General features: G+C 40.0%; 1 long non-coding RNA gene across 1 annotated transcript; it reads left to right on the forward strand.

Annotated features, from left to right (window-relative positions):
• Positions 1–2,955: 2,955 nt before the first annotated feature.
• On the forward strand, positions 2,956–3,545 carry LOC139064405 (uncharacterized). Its single transcript, XR_011517475.1, has 4 exons — positions 2,956–3,137; positions 3,214–3,285; positions 3,363–3,416; positions 3,495–3,545. It is a non-coding gene; the product is annotated as an uncharacterized lncRNA (long non-coding RNA).
• Positions 3,546–7,210: the final 3,665 nt, after the last annotated feature.

Consider the following 7,210-nt stretch of genomic DNA (forward strand, 5'->3'; position numbering starts at 1 on the left):
ACAACTCAATAGATTAGAGAGAATTATAAGACACCTTTCGTCAAACATTTTGACAGGTCTATTGTTCTTTGACCTTTCAGTCCTATTGTTCATTTGACCCTTGACCTTGCCCCCCCTTCCTATCATTAATCAAATGGACAGGTGTATTGTTCAATCTTTGCCCCCCTTCCGTATCATTAATCAAATGGACATGTGTATTGTTGATTGTCCAGATGGGCTAGACCCCCCACGCCGCATCATCAATGGCGTATTGTTGAACGTGTCCAGATGTCGATGATTCCCCACGTCATAGGCTAATGTGTGTAATGGCGTGTGAAGTTTCTTATTGTGTTAGCCCATCGGTTCTCACAGCCCCCTCCCTTCTGAGTGTAATCCTATTGTGTATAACTCTTTAAAAGCTCAGATCTGTCCGAATGGTGAAAAGCCGAGCTCTAAGAAAAAATGATGAACCACGAGGAGATGCATGAAGCACCAAGCCACGAGGAAGAGGAATGTCTTACCTCTCAGATATGTTCCTCACCTAAATTCAACACACAGAAAGTTTTTGTCATCTAAATTGTACTGCAAATGCAGAGAAGCAAGAAAAAGAAGGCCAGCCTCACCAGTGAGCAGAACCACATCAGTCTGACGCTGCAGCCTTACCAGTGAGCAGAACCATATCAGTCTAACCTCGTGGGACTTTTTATATCAAACATGACATGGCTCACTGACAGTGGATGAGTGCGGCCTAACTGTTGTGAATGACAGCCCCACACACTGTCAAGTACTTATGAAATGGTTGTACGTTTCCTCAAAGTTAAAGAATCTGTTTTTGGAGTAGCAGACAAGATGGTATGGTCTGCTTGCTCTCGAGTGAGTGACAGAAGCTGAAGTCAATGCATGAACTTTTGCAGCCTTTTGCTGAACACACACAAACTCTTCAGAGTGACACATTGTCTATGTCATTAATACTCTCTTTGAGATGTTCACGTTGGATTTCGTATGTTCAGTCTTAAACTTTGTGTTTAAATGTGTAAATATTTACATGCAGCTCACTGACACTTTTTGACCAGAACTAAAACTATTGTGTAAAACTCTCTGTCCAGGAGCACATCAAATTAATGGTTGTAAGCACACACACACACACACACACACACGCACGCACGCACGCACGCACACACACACACACACACACACACACACACACACACACACACGCACTTCTCTAAGAAGTTAAAGGATTACATTCAAACATTTGTCTTTGACTAAACCATTCAAACATTTCTATCACTTCACAAAAGCAATGGTTTACCATCCTAAACCATTTATGGTCCTGTTGTAAACCACCCTGCATACTCAAGCCTATAAGAACAAAAGTTGATCCTTACCTCAGCGTGACGCTTTTAAGATCTGTTGAGCTTTCTTAAAGTTCATTCTAAACAATTTTGCACAGCCAGCGACTTCTGACAAAGCAAATGACTTCTTTTTTTTTTTGCAGGTGGCGGGAAGTTTTAAAACAAATATCTGGCTGAACCAAGTCGTCACAGAAACAACACGCAAAAAAGCAAATTAATTACTTTTTTTGCAGGTGGGCTGAATTGAAAGAGTGGCGGGAAAGTTTTAAAACAAAGTTCTGGTTCATTCTAACCAAGTCGGCATGGTAACAATTCACAAAAGCAAATGACTTGCTATTGTTTCAAAGAGCTATTTAGGTGAACAGCATCTTTGGTTCGTCAGCAGTGAAAGCTTAACCATCGCCTCCTGCCTTTAGTGTCACATTTTGTTTTCACTGTCACACACACACACACACACACACACACACACACACACACACACACACACACACACACACACACACACACACACACACACACACACACACACACACACACATTGCTTCCTGCCTCAGAGAAAAGATTTGATCCTTTTTGTAGGACCAATAACAGCTGAAATAAATAAAAAGCTGTTTATGAGGTTTGTTTTTTGGGAGGGGTGGATTAGTAAAGTCTCAGAGCAGACGTACCTCTGGTCAAACCTTTAATGTCATACCTCTCAGAATAGTTAAACTAAGGCACATGCATGTCGTAAACGGATTTACACACGAGTGAAAGAGCTGCTACATTTTATCCATTATTAACGAAACATGAGCGAAGAAGAACCGATGGATACGTGTTTTGAATATAGCCTTCCTCTGCTAAAAACAACGTTCGAATTGAGACATGATGAGATTTCAGGAAGAAATGTCCGGTACAAAACCGGTCCGGTATTATTTTTTGGATCGTAAACGTTTTTTTATTTCTGCTCCGGGGAGTTTTGATGAAGCAATGGATACGTGTTAAACACACACACACACACACACACACACACACACACACACACACACACACACACACACACACACACACAACTCTAAACACCCATTCAGACATTTGTCTACCTATACAACAAAGCAAATTACTATGTATTGTTTATAAACATTTTTTTTCGACCAATCGCAACCGTTTTCTATTCAAGATTTTTTTAAACAGCTGTATAAAATGTAAAACCGCATTTTCGGAGTCGTGATTTGAGGTGTAACAAGCTAAGATGACGGGTAAGTTTTTAACTTGAGACGCAAATCTTTTTTTCTCTTTCTGGTTTAACATCTTTATTTTCAGACGCTATTGTCATATCGGACGGCGAGTGGGAAGAAATTCCTATTGAGGAATTAACTTGTAAAACTCCCGTCCATCTCGATGATTTGTCTAAAATTAATCGTGCGGTCGAGAATCTGAGTGAGTGGATTTTATAAATATATACGTAACGTTCTTTTCTTCAGCTGAGAAATATCTCATTTTATAGAAAAGGAGGGGGTTCAACCTTACCCCGGAAGTGATAACTTTTACCCAACCACACCTCCATCCACCAGCCGAACCGTCTTACATACGTATCAGCCCAGCCATACCGTCAGATCACACGCAAATGCTGTTCGTTACAGGACCATCACGCCACAGACGATCCTCGAAGCTGGTAAGTGATTACAAAATAGCGATTAATAAGTCAGAGATGTGTCGTTCATATTTATCGTTTTTATTCTCCAGAGCAACGGCCGACGGCCTACGCACCCCCAATATCTCAGCCCCCACCACCTCCAACCCCTTCTCATGCGCGGATGAATGGTAACGATAAAAAAACAACTGATTAATAAGTCAAAGATGTCTCGTTCACATTTACCGTTGTTTTTTATCCTTTCAGAACAACATCAGACAGCCGCTTCAATATCTCCGCCCACACCTCCTCCTCCTCCTCCCCCTTCTCCTGCACAGGGTAAGAGATATATAAAAAGGTGGTTATTTACTTCAAAGATGATTCGTTCATATTTTTCCTTGTTTTTATTCTTTCAGAACAATCCGACAGCGACTCTGAAACCGCTGAACGTGCTCCTGAGCAGCCAGCCGGTAAGCTGTTTCACAAAACCGCTCCGCAGAGTATATTAAATTTTGAAGTAAAAAAGATGATGTTTTTTATCCTTTCAGAACAACCCACGACCGACGAAGAGAACGCACCACCTCCTGCACCTGTACAGAGTAAGTTAAATTTATATATATAATTTATTAAAAGCCCGTTCATTTTATTTATTTTTTATTTATTTTTTCATCAGAAAAACGGTTGAAGAAGAAGAAAAACATCCGTCTTTCACCGATTCAGAGATCAAACAGGATGAAGCTTGGGTACATGCTCCTGCAGGTGAATGCCGGCCTGGTGGAAGTGATCCAACAAGTTCTGGCTCTGTAAAAGGACGACGCAGATTTTTTTTCTTCATTTTTAGTAGGTTTTTAATGTCTTTTGTATCATGAGTGAAAATTGGTTTGATGACCTTTCAGATTTGTTTGAAGTAGATGGTGAATTAAACGTAGATGATGAATTGTTAGATCGAATTTTAGCCAGCCAAAATCCTTCAGAGGAGGCCGAAGAAATTCTATTAAATGACTGGTTTGATTTAAGCGGACTGAGTGAAGTAGATGAATTAGCTTCAGATAGTGAGATCTTAGACGATATTTTAGCATCCCAAGCTGTTTCAAACGAGGTCGATCAAATACTAGCAAATTCAGATGAGCCTTCATCAGAAGCTGTAGATGAAATTTTGAGACAAATAGAACACCAGCAGCGCGTAAACGAGGTCGATCAAATACTAGCAAATTCAGATGAGCCTTCATCAGAAGCTGTAGATGAAATTTTGAGACAAATAGAACACCGGCAGATCGGAGGGAGCGTAAACGCAGCTTTTAACCAGCGTGAAATTAGAGAGAGAGTGTCTTTTCAAGCAATCAACGACCCAGCCGAGTTTTATATTAATCTGATGGAAATATTAAACAGGTTTGCTGAAAGAGGAAGCCAGATCGCGCGTCCCAACGATAGAGTCAAGTTTGAAATTAATACTTTGCACACGACGCACCACGTTAATTTTAATTATGACGGATCAAATATGTTAAATCAGCTTCAGTATTTACTGGATCTGTTAGTCCAATCAAATGAAGCATTAGAGGCCGACAACGAATTTAATTTCAGACTGCAAGTGATAAATAATCCTTCCGGCGGCGGAAAACGAAAAATCGAAACCATTCTGGATCACGAATTAGTCAATAAAAAACGAAACCATCTCATTTGCCCTCCAGAGACCAATCAGCCGTTGTGTTTTGCGCTAAGCATAGCCGGACTGTTAAATCCCTCAGCGAGAGATACAGAATTATTGAATGTGGCTAAAAATATTCATCAACAGGCAGGGCTTCAGGAGCAATCGACCGTTTCATTTAGCGACGTGATTCGATTTGAAAATATTGTTCAAAGAAAAATAATCATTTTTTACAGATCCGACAGAATCATTTCTAAATTTGAAACAGATTTTAACGATCGATCAAATCTGTTGTTCATTTTGCTACTGAATCAACATTATTACGGCATAAAAAATATTAAAGGTTTCTTAGGAGCCAAATATTTTTGTTCATGGTGCTTTTCCGCTTATAATAACATGAACGGGCATCATTGTAAATGGTTCTGTCGCGTGTGTAATACCGATTTATGCAAACGGACAGAAACGTCTCTCATCACATGTTCTGATTGTAATCGAATATGCCAAAATGTAATATGTTTTCAAACTCACAAAACACCTGTTTTAAGGCCTCAAGCAAACAGGTTAGTTTCTCCTTGCGAAATGTTTAAAAAATGCACCATTTGTAAACAAACTTATTACATCGCCATGGGTGGAAATGGTTCACAGCACGTTTGCTCAGCGACCAAATGCATCGTTTGCAAACAGTCGGTGGTCACGGATGATCATCGCTGTTTTATTCAGCTTGAAAAAAAAGATGACGGTTTAACGGAAAAGGTTATTTATTACGACACTGAAACGTTTACGGATCAGAACGGTGTGCATACACCTTTTTTAATCTGTGCAAAATCCGATTCAGGCGACGTTTGGGAGAAATTTGGTTTAGATTGCATTAAAGATTTTATTATGCAGATGCGTCATCCTAAATTCAGCAATTATACATTTGTTGCACACAATGCGCGCGGATTTGATGCTTATATAATTTTGAGAGCTATGTGTCAATTAAAAATTGTTCCCAAAAATATACTCATGCAAGGCTGTAAAATCCTGAGTTTTCACGATCCAGATTTCGGGTTGAGATTCATTGATTCCTTAAGTTTTCTCATGATGAAATTAGCTAACCTTCCAGCTGCTTTGGGCTTTGCAGATAAAACTAAAGGTTATTTTCCTCACAGATTTTCATCGCTTGAACATCTGAATTATAAAGGGCCTTATCCAGATGTCAGCCATTATGGGTTTGAACAAATGTCTCCGGAGCATAAAAAAATATTTTTAGAATGGTACACCGATGTGTCTAAACAGCAGCTGTTTGATTTCAGAAAGGAGGCCGTGTTTTATTGTAGAAACGATGTAGAAATTCTGCGTAAAGCATGCAGTATTTTCAGAGAGGAGTTTTTTAATGAAACAGGTATCGACCCGCTGAAATCTGTCACGATCGCTTCAGCTTGCATGCGCGTGCTTAGATCAAAATTCCTAAAACCAGACACATTAGCCATTCCTTGTCCGCTCGGCTATCGACCGCAACAAAAACCATTTTCAAGTTCAAGCATCGTGTGGTTGGAATGGGTTTCACGCAGTCAAAATGTAGACATTGTTGGTCTTTCTTCTGTTAGACCAAGCACGGGTACGGAGAAGATGGAGTTAAACACCTTTTAAGTTGACAGAACGAGGAGACAAATGATCAGAAGTCCAGTCACTGTTTTCACCGCTCATGAGGGGGAGAGCCTTTGCAACATACAGCAGGTCCCGCGATCTGCTCCTGTCAGTTGCTTCGGACAGACTCTCGCCGTTCTGCTGAAACGGCTGATTTTTATTGAAGAGTACAGGAATGTAACATACGCAGTTTGCCATGTACATACGTCAATGATCATGACAAGTGAAAATAACAGCCTTGTTAGCGGACAGTTTAATACATCACTAGAACATACATCCTTGAGATTACCAGGAACATCCTGATACATTCATGACAGGAGAAGATACATTCACTGGTACCGAGAGGCACTGAGTGGAGATGGAATGTGCACCCTCCCTTCTCTGGTGCAGGAGAAGATATACAGCTATTAATCTTTGTGTAGAGGCCTTGAGTATCTGAGCGAGTTTCCATAGCATAGAATAATAAAATGAGCTTATAAGGTAAACATATATATATATATTGCCTTGTTAGGCAGGAACTAACATGTCACAAGAACTTGTAATTCTAAGATGAGCAGAAGCATCCTTGGTAACCGGTACAAGAAGAGACTGCAATGTCTCACTCCCTTTTGGAGTTCCTGCAGCTGTATTAAGAGCTTGTGCAGGAGAGAAACACAGAGAGGCCTTTAATATTATAACATGATCCCATAATGAAAAGAGTAGCATGTAACAATGAATAATAAAAGAGCTTATATGAGAGTTACATATATTTTCAACATTCAACACGCTTTAACGCCTTTGGGGGAGTATAAAGTGGGAGATTTTTATCTCGACGGATATGCTGTGATTTCAGGCGTCGAGCAAGGGTTTGAGTATATGGGTTGTTTTTTCCACGGCTGTCCAAAATGTTTCTTACAGTCATCCATATGTCCTCTGAGAAAAATCACTTTTGGTGAAATTTATGACAAAACCGTCGAAAAGCTTCAGTCGTTGGAAACTGTGCATCGATTA

The sequence above is a fragment of the Nothobranchius furzeri genome, unplaced genomic scaffold (assembly GCF_043380555.1).
Source record: "Nothobranchius furzeri strain GRZ-AD unplaced genomic scaffold, NfurGRZ-RIMD1 Scf020, whole genome shotgun sequence".
Lineage (NCBI taxonomy): Eukaryota > Metazoa > Chordata > Actinopteri > Cyprinodontiformes > Nothobranchiidae > Nothobranchius > Nothobranchius furzeri.